The following is a 6,086-nucleotide window of genomic DNA, read 5'->3' as shown; positions in this document are numbered from 1 at the left end:
CATATACATACACTCCCTAAGGTGAGATTTTCTTTGGGGCTCACTTATGGGAAGAGTTGTACAATTTGGCCAAATGAGACTCTGGGCAGCTGTTGACTGCCCCCCCCCCCATTCCCCTTCCGCTTTGAAAACCCAGATGTTCGTGCTTCTCTCTCTTGTAAGTAACACAGTATTCATGTAATGGTCAGACAGCTAGAAGCCCTGTCTGTTGGTCTGTTGAATTATGTTATTTTCTCTGTCTGTATTTTTTGTCTGCTTGTAATTTCTGTTTGTGTTTTCTCTGAAGTTCAGTGTGCTGACTTTTTCCCTTGAGCTAAGTGAATGATATATATGTTTGATTAAAGTAAGATTATTAACCCTTTTTGAGTTGCTTTTGTTTAGAAAAGCAGATCAAAGAACGTGTTCTAGCAGCCATCCTGGGTATGCTAGGGTGTTTGCTGTTATACCCCCACGATGGATATCAAGGGACCAACCAGGAGCCTCTATTTACTTATGACCTTTAGCAAGTGGAAGAGACCTAGCCACTGTGCTTGTGTCACTAGAAGTGGCCATTGAAAGGGGTCAGTGTGCAAACTCAGGACCATCACCTTGGTAATACAAGAAAAAGCCACAAAAGGAGAAAGAAAAAGAAGTGTACATTGTAGGGCAACACAGAGTATCAGTTTGATCACTTTTGAGTGTGAATGTGCTTAGTATGGTTCTAGGTGAAGTCAGTGGTTTTATCATCAGAAAGTTTTGCCCTTCCACAAATTATATTCAAACTAAGTTAAAATACTAAGCCAAACCTATCTTAGTGGATCCCTTCAAGATAGGGGAAGGACAACATTTGAATAAACTGGCATTTGGAAATACCAGGTAGGTGAGAACTGTGATGTTAGAATGGAATTACCCAAATTAAGACCTGGCCAAGGTCTAGGTCTTCCACAGAAAGTTTATAGGGTCTTTTTCAACCTCAAAGGGAAATATTTTCTATGTCATTCCCCAAACTGAAGCAGTTCAGAAGGACGGACTCTGGAGACATAGTACAAGGAAGAGAACTCTTAAGTTCACAAAGCTGTTTACTTCCTGCTCCCCTGGGGGCTTTCCCTTAATGTCCATAGTCCTCATTTGTGACTTGCTCCACCAGGACACACGAGATTGCACAGGGTGCAGTCAGATAATGAATTCACAGTAGCTGATTGATCATGCAAGGAACTAGAGTCAACATACATCATGTTATTTCTTGTTTGCTTATTTCACTTACCTTGACTAGAGATCCTGTTGTTTAACTAATTGTAAGGGCTTTCTACATTGCTGGTTGCTGTTTACATCACACTCTGTCTGACTATTCCTTGTATTTACAGAGCAACCCTACCTTCCTTCATGTACCAATGACTCTTAGTCACTTAATTACCAAGTAATACCTTACTAAGAAAAGGCCCCAATGCAAAAAAATCAGATCATCATAAAGGTAGGGATTTTTTTCTTTTTTCATAAAGGGTTGTTTGCCTGGTCAGCATTTCTCCTTATATGTTTCAATGTTTCCTCACAGAAGAGAACCAGGAGAAAGAGAAACCCCTAGCCTAGAAATTCCCTCTACTTTACATCATGTCCTTGACAGTTTCTGAACCACAACTTCCTTCTTTTGTCTAACCCTTTCTGTTCCTGACCAACCCCACCAGCCAGTAATGTCTGGAGCCAAGGATAAGGGTGGTGGTTGTTTTCTGTACTATGTTAAATAAAATTTTATCTTCCTGAATAGAGGGGGAAAGAGCCATGGATAATGAGGAATGATGATGAAAACAGACAGGAAAAAACAGAACATCCTATATTTGACTTTAGATAAGTGGTGCAATGGAATTAGAATCAGAAGATCTGGATTCAAATTCTGGGATCTCATTAGCTAACTGTGTGAACTTGAGAAAGTCACAACCTCATAAGGGCCTTGGTTTCCTCTTTTGTATGATGAGAGGATTGGAATAGATCATTTATATGTCAGAACTAAAGCCATGATAATACTATCAAAAAATGTGGTAGCACAGTTTCTCCCAGTTGAATCTTATTTTGGCTTTGCTAGTTACCCTGGCCTGAATGGAGAAGAAGCTCTGTCTGGGTTATAGTAAATAACCTCTGAAGAGTTTTTGAAGCTGACTCTACAATACTCATATAAACTATTCTGATTAATTATTCAAAGGCTTTCTTCCAAATTCTATCCATCTTCAAGTTCCAGTGCAACTTTTGTTTTCTCCATTACCCCCATGGTATTTTATTTATTATTATTATTTATTTTTATATTTTATATTTATATTATTATTATTTATATATTATTATTGGGATGATAAAGACTCAAAGCTCCCTCTTCTGTAAAATGATAGGGCTGGACTAGGGGATCTCTAAGATCCCTTCTGGCTTTGACATTTTATCGGGGGTGAGGTGGAGAGAAAAACAGAGTTGTAAGAGACTGAGAAATCATCTAGTCAAGCTCCCCACTTCCATGCAAATGAAATGCCATATAGCTCATATTTATATAGTATTTTAAGGTTTACAAAGCACTTTATATACATTATGTCATTTGTTTCTCACAATAACATTGTGAGGTAGGTATTATTCTCCATTTACAGAAAGGAAAATTGAGACTCAAAAAGGTTCAATGACTTTGCTCAAGGTTAAATAATAAGTGATGAGGTTTGGGGTTGCTGGGAACCCTGAAATGTCAGGGTACAGAACAGCATTTTCCTGGAATGAATTCACACACTCAAACCTTCTTCCAGTCAAGGAACAGTTTATTATAAGTCAATAGAAGAGGGCAAGGCTCCTAGTGAAATGGAGGTGAGACTGATGCTTATATACAAAAAGGACAGTGAAAGGATCTGGATGGGATTAAGTCTGGGGTAGGCCAGGTACTACAGTAAAAGGAATGTCAAGTAAGCTAATTAGATGATGTGGGTGGGCTGAGGTGGATCAGTTACCTTGGGCTGAGGTGCCACAGATCTGGGCTGCTGAAATGTATGGGAAAATTCAGGGACTGGGTTGCTTTCAAAGACATGGTCTTTTCCTTTTAGGGGTCCAGGTCCCATCACCCCATTAGTAGGGGTTAGAATTTGTATTCAAACCCAGACTTTCCTGATTCTAGGTCCAATTAGATAATAATAACTTAGATTTTCATAGGGTTTAAATATTTACAAAATGCTTTCCTTACATCTCCATCAAGTGAGGGAGGTAGTAATGTTATTTTCCCCATTTTAGAGATGAAGAAACTGAGACTTAAAGAGATAAAGTGGCTTGTCCATGGTTACACAGCAACTAAGTATCAGAGCTAAGATTTGAACCCAGGTGTCCTGGCTCTAAGTCCAGCACTCTTTTTTGCCATACTACTGATGGCCAGGATATGATTTTGGCACGGGAAACTCACAGAGTTTTCCTTAATCACAGTGGGAAAGAAATTGCATTTCAAAAACTGAAGCAGTCCTGAAGGATGGAGTGACTCAGTACAGAGAAGAGAACACTTATGACTCAGTTCCAGAGATCTACATCTGGGGACTGTGATGACAATGCAATCCTCAGCTTAAATGTAGAAGGGAGGATCTCTGTATCTGACAGCTGCTGGGATTTTTTTCCCCTTAGGAAATGGGCAATCCAGTCATTCCAGTGTTTTGATTTTCTAGGTAGTCAGAAGACCTGGAAACTTAGTTCAATTGTTTACTGCATGACCTTGAGTAAGTTGCTACCTTCTCTGAGATTTTGTTTCCCTTCTGACAAATGGGAAAAACTATAGTGTTGTATGCATGTAAGCTATCATTTTTTTTTTTCAGGTTTCACAGGGAAGAGATTTCACACAACCTGATAGATTTACCCATTCAAATGAAAGATGTCTTTTCGAGCATATCTAAAGGAATGGTCTGCATATTCTATAGTACCACATTTCCCATGATACAAGAGCATGGAAAGTGGTCACTCATTGGGAAACAGCTCTAGGACTCAATTTCCCATGGGACACTGTACCGAAAGCACTGGGAGATTACATCATAAGTAAAGGCCCAGTTCATGAGGTAGGTAGGTTTAATTGTACAGGAGGGCAATTTTAACTTTAGGGCTAAAGAGAGACCTGTATGGAAGGAGATTTCCAAGAGAGCAAAATGGAGAGAGACTTATGAGATGGGGAGCTGCATGGAGAATGATCACAATAGGAGTCTGTAATAAGAATGTAAATTTTGAAGATCTTCCCTGCCCCTAGGCTAATGTGCACCTGAAGCCTGGGGTGGGAGGCTTGTTTTTCAGTAGATACTTCTTGATTGACCAGTGAGTCAGTAAGGTTGTTACATTCTCTGAGCCAGGAGAAGGCTATATAAGCCCTGATGTGTAGCTTTATTTTGGGACTCACTTTGAGAAGTGTGCTGTGATTTGATCTGAATTCTGGGAAGCTGTTGTTGAGAGTCCCCCGGCTTTGAAAAACCCAGAATGTGGAAACCCAGATGTTGACTGGGTATGGATGTAATGGTTGGACAGTTTGGAAATCTGTCTACTTGATGTTTCTGTCTTGATAATTATGCCTGTATACTTTGAGGTTCAGGGTGCTGACCTTTTCTCCTGAACAAGGTAAATGATATATGTCTGACTGATTAAAGTAAGCTTGTTAACCCATTTTGAGTTGCTTTCCTTTAACAAAGCAGATCCAAGAACCTGTGGTAGCTGCAAACCCTGAGGACGCTTGGGGTGCTTGCCGCTACAAAATGGCGCTGTGAGCAGGATCTGCAGAGTAAAAGGAAAGTATGGGGGCTGGGATAATTGTTTGTTTCCCAGTTGTGGTAGCTGTGATTCTGTGGAGCTGTGGAGCAGGAGAGAAGAATGGCCTGCATGCAGACTTCGCTGAGCTGAGAGCAGGAATGGTGAGCTGCCTACATCGGGACCTGGGCAGAAGCCAGGAGCGGCTGCCACCTGCGGGAGGAGAAGGAGCCCAGGAGTTCGGAATTCAGCCACAGGAAAAGATAAGAACTGAGCAGCAAAGCAGGGGCACTGAATGTGTTTCCTGGCTGCATCCCACAGTTTGGGACCCAGGGGGAGGATGGACTTGTGACTATGGTGGGTGGGATGAAGTGCCTTGGATCCCCAGGGACCCCACCTTGTTGGTTTTGTTGCCCAGCCCCCTCTCTGTACTTGGAAGCAGGGGCTGGAGCTGTGTGAGGGGAAGGATACCCCTCCCCCAGAACTTTATTTGAACTCTTGTTTTGAATTGAGATGATAATGCTATGTACTTTGTGTTTGTTTAAGGGCCAGTAGCCACTTTGGTAACTTTGGTTCTGTACTTTGAAAATGTGACCTGGGAAATGTTTGGTGCTGATTCAAAAGTAAATTGTCTATGCTATGGGCATGAAAGATCTTGGGGCCGAATGTAATAAGAATGTAAATTTTGAAGATCTTCCCTGCCCCTGGGCTAATGTGCACCTGAAGCCTGGGGTGGGAGGCTTGTTTTTCAGTAGATACTTCTTGATTGGCCAGTGAGTCAATAAGGTTGTTACATTCTCTGAGCCAGGAGAAGGCTATATAAGCCCTGATGTGTAGCTTTATTTTGGGACTCACTTTGAGAAGTGTTCTGTGATTTGATCTGAATTCTGGGAAGCCGTTGTTGAGAGTCCCCCGGCTTTGAAAAACCCAGAATGTGGAAACCCAGATGTTGACTGGGTATGGATGTAATGGTTGGACAGTTTGGAAATCTGTCTACTTGATGTTTCTGTCTTGATAATTATGCCTGTATACTTTGAGGTTCAGGGTACTGACCTTTTCTCCTGAACAAGGTAAATGATATATGTCTGACTGATTAAAGTAAGCTTGTTAACCCATTTTGAGTTGCTTTCCTTTAACAAAGCAGATCCAAGAACCTGTATGGGCAGCAAACCCTGAGGACGCGCTTGGGGTGCTTGCTGCTACAGAGTCCCAACATGATTCTTTTTTCCTAGTCAGGATGTAGAGGTAGGCAGTGATTCTGTAAAATCACAGAATTAGAAGGGACCTTAAAAGCCATCCAGTTCAATCCATTGCTGGCTAAGAAGCACCTCTGTGTCATCATTGACAAGTACTAATCTAAGAACTGACCAGTGTCTGCTTGAACA

General features: G+C 41.4%; 1 long non-coding RNA gene across 1 annotated transcript in view; it reads left to right on the top strand.

Moving 5' to 3' along the window:
• The window catches only part of LOC138157083 (uncharacterized), a 14,930-nt gene extending 9,084 nt beyond the window's left edge, over positions 1-5,846 (top strand). Inside the window, exons 2-4 of the long non-coding RNA XR_011167291.1 lie at positions 3,645-3,695; positions 3,792-4,028; positions 4,780-5,846. This is a non-coding gene — a long non-coding RNA (uncharacterized lncRNA). The remainder of the gene's footprint in view (positions 1-3,644; positions 3,696-3,791; positions 4,029-4,779) is intronic.
• Positions 5,847-6,086: the final 240 nt, after the last annotated feature.

The sequence above is a fragment of the Petaurus breviceps genome, unplaced genomic scaffold, assembly GCF_028583685.1.
Source record: "Petaurus breviceps papuanus isolate PSGF00001 unplaced genomic scaffold, PetGlider_PUasm1.0 171, whole genome shotgun sequence".
NCBI classification, from domain to species: domain Eukaryota; kingdom Metazoa; phylum Chordata; class Mammalia; order Diprotodontia; family Petauridae; genus Petaurus; species Petaurus breviceps.
Note: the sequence above shows the minus strand (reverse complement) of the source record. Positions and strands in the feature narration are given on the sequence as shown.